Source organism: Neodiprion virginianus, chromosome 4 (assembly GCF_021901495.1).
Source record: "Neodiprion virginianus isolate iyNeoVirg1 chromosome 4, iyNeoVirg1.1, whole genome shotgun sequence".
Taxonomy (NCBI): domain Eukaryota; kingdom Metazoa; phylum Arthropoda; class Insecta; order Hymenoptera; family Diprionidae; genus Neodiprion; species Neodiprion virginianus.
The window spans coordinates 28106521-28113031 of NC_060880.1; positions in this window are offsets into that span (position 1 = coordinate 28106521).

Here is a 6511-nt window from a genome sequence, read left to right on the forward strand (position 1 = left end):
TGAATTGTTAAATGTCGCAGTTAATCGTGACATGGGAGAAATATGTGATAATATTTTCGCCATACAGGCCATGTAGCGTTTTGTTCGCGGTAAAAAAAGGCATAAATTTGATATACTTTACCGCGCTAACGATAAGCGAATATCTGCAAAATAGATTCCACTTTTGCTGTTACGCTGTACGTGCACATACATTTTTCATGTGTATATACATATATACCTAATATACATATACCTATTAACTGTAATCGAGTAATGTATTGTACATATCATTATACCGTATCATATTATATTACATGATACAATGAAACAGCTGTATGCAATAAAATAATGTTTAAGAAATTTCGAAACTTGAGCTTTTCTTGATCTCAAACAGTGTTCTATACATAGATCCTCCGTGAGCTTACTCACGCCATGCTATGTTCGAATAATACGATCGCCGTTGTAATTTCCAATGACTTACGTATGGAGCAACTTTTTCAGATTCCCAAACCACGATCGTTATTCTTATGGAACCGAGTGGCGGTTAGGCTTTAACTAAGAATGATTCAAAATCTGAGGAGAATTTATGAGAAATGATTTACATATTATAGACGCGACGCCTCCATTCACAGGCTTGAAAAACAATGTAATGTAAAAAATGAGACATTGACTGACCAAAAAGATAATGGAAAGCTCCTAAATGAGGCTATTGAGCACCTAAATCTGTTAAGGTCCTACGCACGATTACTAACTAACCTACATAAGCGTGGAAGCCAACTGCAGAACGCATAGTTAGCGCGATAAACGGGAGCTTCCAGTAGCTCACCATTACGGATGAACCTAACTCCTTATTTAAAATGCACCAGAGCACAGAGTGCCGGTGAATTGAAATTATGATGGATAATATTAAACAAAAACATTAAGTCTGCAAACTTCTTTTTACTTTTGAGCGTGTGAAGATTTAAGCGACTCAAAATTGGGACCATAATCATGGTCCATGAGATTCATGGGGGTACCCAGACGGAACGATGCGAAGCGGAGAAGCTTGTGCTGAACGCGTTTGAAAAGCAAGGAGAAAGACTGTTGGCGAGGGGACCAGTGCTGTGTATAATCATGGTGTCCTGTAAAAAATCCGTGAAAAATTAAAGGACATTTGCAGGACATTTTCAGGTTATTCAAGGACATTCGGAAGAAATAAAAATAGACGAGTGCAGAGGATAGAGAGCACTGTACACAGTCGGCGCGACCTACGATACATACGTTAGTTCTACTACAACCTGTTAGTAGGGAAAACCGAAAAACGTGATTCCAGACGGGAATCCACTTTCAAAAAAAAGTCACCCAGTGAAGACAAATAAATATATCAGTCACAGCAAACCTTAAAAATAGAATATTTCCAGGACTTTTTTAAGGAAAAACAGAATTCAAGGACATTTCCAGCACCTCAAGGATTTCGAGTACCACTGGATACCATGATAATAACCCCAGCACTCTCGGATTATCGAAACTGCTCGCAACACGCATAACGTATCCTAGAATCCCAAGTGCTGCCAAGATGCAAGAAACGAAGTGGCGAATGTAAGAAAGCTCGTTATCGTAGTTGACGCCCAGATCACGTACCAAGGAGACATCCTCCAAAGGGATATTGTTAGTATGATATTGCGTACAGTGCTTAGAAATAGAACGGGTAAGGTTCACGACGTGGCATTTGGGAACGTTTAGAAACATTTCATTCAGTTTACACCTCTTCCCGATATTATTGAGATCTGGTTGAAATAAGACAGGAGCCACAAGCGATTTAAATACACGAAAATTTTTCACGTCACCCGCGAATAGGAGAACATTAAAGTAACGCACAGTTCGAACAATGTCACTAATGGAAATATTAAAAAGCAAAGGTCCGAAATGGCAACCCTGAGTAACACCAGAGATCGCTAAAAAAGACGGCGAGACTGCGATTTCACCTTGACTGTTTACAATCGTCCTGACAGGTAGCTACGGTTGATATAATTTTTCCCCAGAACAAAGAGCTACTTTAACTTATAACACGTCAATTCTTATCCGACAAACCGCAACGCCACTCACCTTAAGTTTAAAACCGCGGAGCGTCACGGGGATTTTTTCGTAATTATCACATATTCATGAGTACGTTTTGTTATAAAGCAGCGTGTTTTACCGGTTACACCTTCAAAACTTGTGGTAAAAACTTTCGAACCAGTTAAACTATGGATTCCACTCACTGGCAACTCTTCACTCAATACTGTCAAGATCAAGTCCGTATAATTACATCTTGCCAGTATCATATTTGAATAGTAAATCCTTGAGTTTTGAGAGCAACGTCATTTAAATTGGGCTTAATTGATATTTTTTTCTAGGTATACGGTCAATATAACCTGCAAATAACAACTTACAACAAAGTAACCTGTGATGAAAAATATTGCGGAAACGACAGAATAACCTTAATTAAAAGAACAGGTAGTTTAAAATAGCCTGCGTCAAATTAACCGCACTAATAGGAACCTTCATCAGTAGAGAATGGATATGTGTGATGGTAATGATGTAACAAAAATTCGATTATTAGATAAACCTAACGAACACGATTCAAAATACTTACTTACGACACGACACGGTCCAGAGGCGACGGAACGTATATTTCTGAGGTGTGGAGCTGAGTGTAGGTGGGAGGGTTAATTTGGACTAGCACAAAATAACACCGTTAAACTTCTCAGTCTTCTCATACAAAGTACACTTTTATATTTCACCTTGACATACCGAAAATTGCTTTGCTGCAGTTGTTAAGGTTGATGAATTCGATTATCAGAAGATCAAGATCTAATTCTCCAGCAATATCTTGGTGAATATGGGTTATAGCTGCGTCGTCCAAGTGATCTTGCAGCATCGTTGATGTTCAAGTAATTGAAACAAAATTGAATTCGTGACAACGAAAGGTTGAGAAATATCGTTGCACCGTAACTGTTGTATGATCCGAGATTTAGTAATCCGTACTGGAGCGAAACGTAATCATGTTTTGAAAAGTTAATTCTTTCAAAGTCACAGTAAAATATCGAAACCGTGATTTTGCCTCGCTCAGTGTTCCATGTCATCAACGTGACTAACTTGAACATCATAATTCGACAAACAAACTATAACCGTGCAGATCAAAATCCTGAAAAATACAAGCTTGATTCCCCATTTTGGTACGATGTCCTAGTCAATTACCAAGTATCAATTTATAATTCCATTAAATTACCAAAGTCTTCGCTGGGTCTTCAAAACATTCGTATAATATATCCCATAAACCGGTATTATTCACGACGTAGCGAATCGGCGTTAAAGCTAACCGAGTAGGTAAAGCCCAACATCGAAGTCGCAGATCGTATCCAACCATGCGTCACGAAATCCGGGATGTAGGTATACAGTCAACTGAAAATACATTTCTACGTGTGCCGAGTTGGGTAATCCCCTGTATAACGCGAAGAATCCCAAGTTGAACCTTGACGATCCTTCCACGTAATCTGACAACGATTTTCAGGAATACGATATTCAGTCGATAATTGCGAACAATTATCGTCACAGGTAATAACTGAGATTAACAATCACATTTGGCAGCTTGGGTAAAAGGTGAAATAACACGGTCGAAACTATTCTTCGATCAAAGAATTGCTTGACTGAAAATTCCAATCAGCAGCTTACATCAGATACGTTTTTATTTAAGTATGTGGAAAGATTTGAGCAGCGGTAAAAGTAAATCGCGATCAATAAATTCGAACGGATTGAAAGTTTATCGCCGTTGGATTACTTTGCGTTCTGATCGATCATAACAGTTTATGAGCCACTTCGGTGAATACCGGGACAATATGCTTCACGTCGAAGCCGAAGATTTAGTGAAAATTTAATTACCACAGCCATTAATAGGCAGGAAACAACATATTTTCAAGCTTCGTAAACTATCATCGTATCGGGTCATCTTTCGTTCTGCCGATCTCTGGATAGTTTCGCTGGACTGCGAAGTATGCCAGTGGAGGAAAGTTTTCGGGTTTCAACATGCCCGCGCTTAGATCGTATAAACTCGTTTCACATTCGATAGCAAAAAATGATAGAGTAGTCATTTTCTTCTCGCCATTTATCGCGAACCCTGCGAAGTTATACGTGGTACAATTTGATCGAAAATTAAGCAGCCCGGGCAAATTGATTATCTAGTTGAATAATAAATTATCTGATAACCATCCGTTACTTTGCTTGTGATTTTTCACTAACCGCAATTAGGGCTGATTGGAATTTGATTTTTCCTCAACTGACAGGCTGCTTCCCACAGCCGCTTATGTTTCTTCGGAGATACTAACAGCATTATTTTTACACTCTTTATTTTCCTCACCATTCGTACGGATCATCATGCTCATTGTCATTCAGCTCTCAATCACTTCTGCCTTATTTTCCCCTCGTTCGTCGAGACAACGAGGAAACACCCGCTGTATTTCAATTCTCCTTATGTTATTACCATCGTACGTAAAATAACAAATTGGCGCAAACAAATGCGCAAAAATAAGCCAGCTGGATTGGTTGACATTGTCATGCATAGGTACATTTGAAGGTGGTTATTAATTATTGCTGACAAACAAATTTGCTGAGCTATCAGTGAAGGAGGAATGGTCCAATAGCTGATGACGAATTTGGGAAAGGTATTTTAAGCAATTTGAAAGTATAAAAAACAGTAACAAATCAATGTTACTGAATCTCAAATCGAGAGTCTGGAAAGGCGTTTGCGGTCATTTCATTACTACGCAGCAATGCATATGAGATTAGCAATAAATTAATTCCAAAAAATATTCTTCGGGGACTTTATAATTAAAACAAAAAATTTATTTAGCATTTATAGAATCCAGAAACAAAAATCCCAGACTAGTTGGACAGTTTTGAAGTAAGACCAGACTGCCCCGAATTTGTTTTATTCATGTACGCTAAGCATATGCTTTTTAGGCATTTTGCGTTTTTTTTTTAGCAGATTTATAATAAACATCGAAAACATGTGCAAAAAGCCAGACGAATACGACGGTTATAAATAATTACCTGGCACGGCTAAAGGTATCGAATGAGTGCGACAAAAAAGTCTTATACGTAGACATAGGTACGAGAGAGAAAGGCATCTGCCGGCAGTTGCTGAAGTCCTGGCTCATCGGGCTGTGATTGGTTGCTGAAAGATCACGTGACTCGAGTTCAGCATGTACCTCGGGCTGTGTACACAGCATTTTGAAGCGGTTTATTCTTTTTCGAGCAATAACAATGTTTTTAGTAACTGTAATACAACAGTAATGTAAAATAAATTTATGTATTTCATCATTTTTTTCTAAAAAAAAAACTATAAATTTGTTAATGAAAATCGTTCGAAAAATTTATATTTCCAAACAAAGCAATTTATTTCTGTAAATTTTAAATTATTCAAACTAATTTTTGTTTCATATGTAACTTTAATTCAGACAATATTAATTCACATAGTTGAAGACAATTTTTAATATTACCTAACTGACATCAGAGTCATATAAAATATCTAAATAGATATATTCGCTCTATAGAAAGGGCAGGCGTTGTTGACGAAAAGATTTGTTTAGCAATCAATTTTTAAACGCTGAATCAAAAAATTTCAAAACATCCAAAGTGGTCGAAGAATATTTTTTGGAATTAATATTCTGCTAATCTCATATGTTGTGCAGTAGCGAAATAACCGCAAACGCTCTTCCAGACTCACTGGCATGGATATAGTACCTTTTTTTAATTTCAAACTGCCTAAAATACCCTCCTCAAATTCGTCACCAGCTCTCCGACTAGATGCGAGGACTTTCATCTAGTTACCAATTCCAAAGTTCAACTGACTTAAAATTTTGTGATACATAATCAGGCAAATTTCAATGGAGACAAAATATTTATACAACAAATAGCCACAGAAATATCGGGCAAGGAAGTTACTACAATATTTTTTAGACAGGTTTAGTTCCTCAGGCGTCAACGTCTTGACGACGAAGCGCATAATTAATTCAATTATAGGTCTCACGGTGGTTCACATTATTTACTTTAATGATTGTTCCTTATAATTATTTGCCATAGACAAACTTCCGGCTCTAGAAAATTAACATGTATCAGTCATCCTATGGTAATATAACTTCTCTTCTATCATTCATTCACCATGATTGCCACATTATATTACCTTTGAATCCGGCCTCTCCGGAATTACGTAAGTTTTTTAGAGTCTGCATGTAAATGAAATACAATTTATGATATCAGCATCGTCAGATTGTAACGAATACATATAAGGAATAGCTAATGAAACATAATTTAACGCAAGTATCACAACCGACGGTTCTAATATTCATGAAAAAGAAACTGAACTTCGCAGGAACTCATCGTGGTTAAATATTTGTTTATTCTATTAAGGGCAATAAAAAAAAGTGTAAAAAAGAGGAGTAGAGCCAGACGCCTAGGCATCCCCTCCATTCGCATCCGCTTTCGGTCCCGCTGCCGCGCTGTCATTTCAACGCAA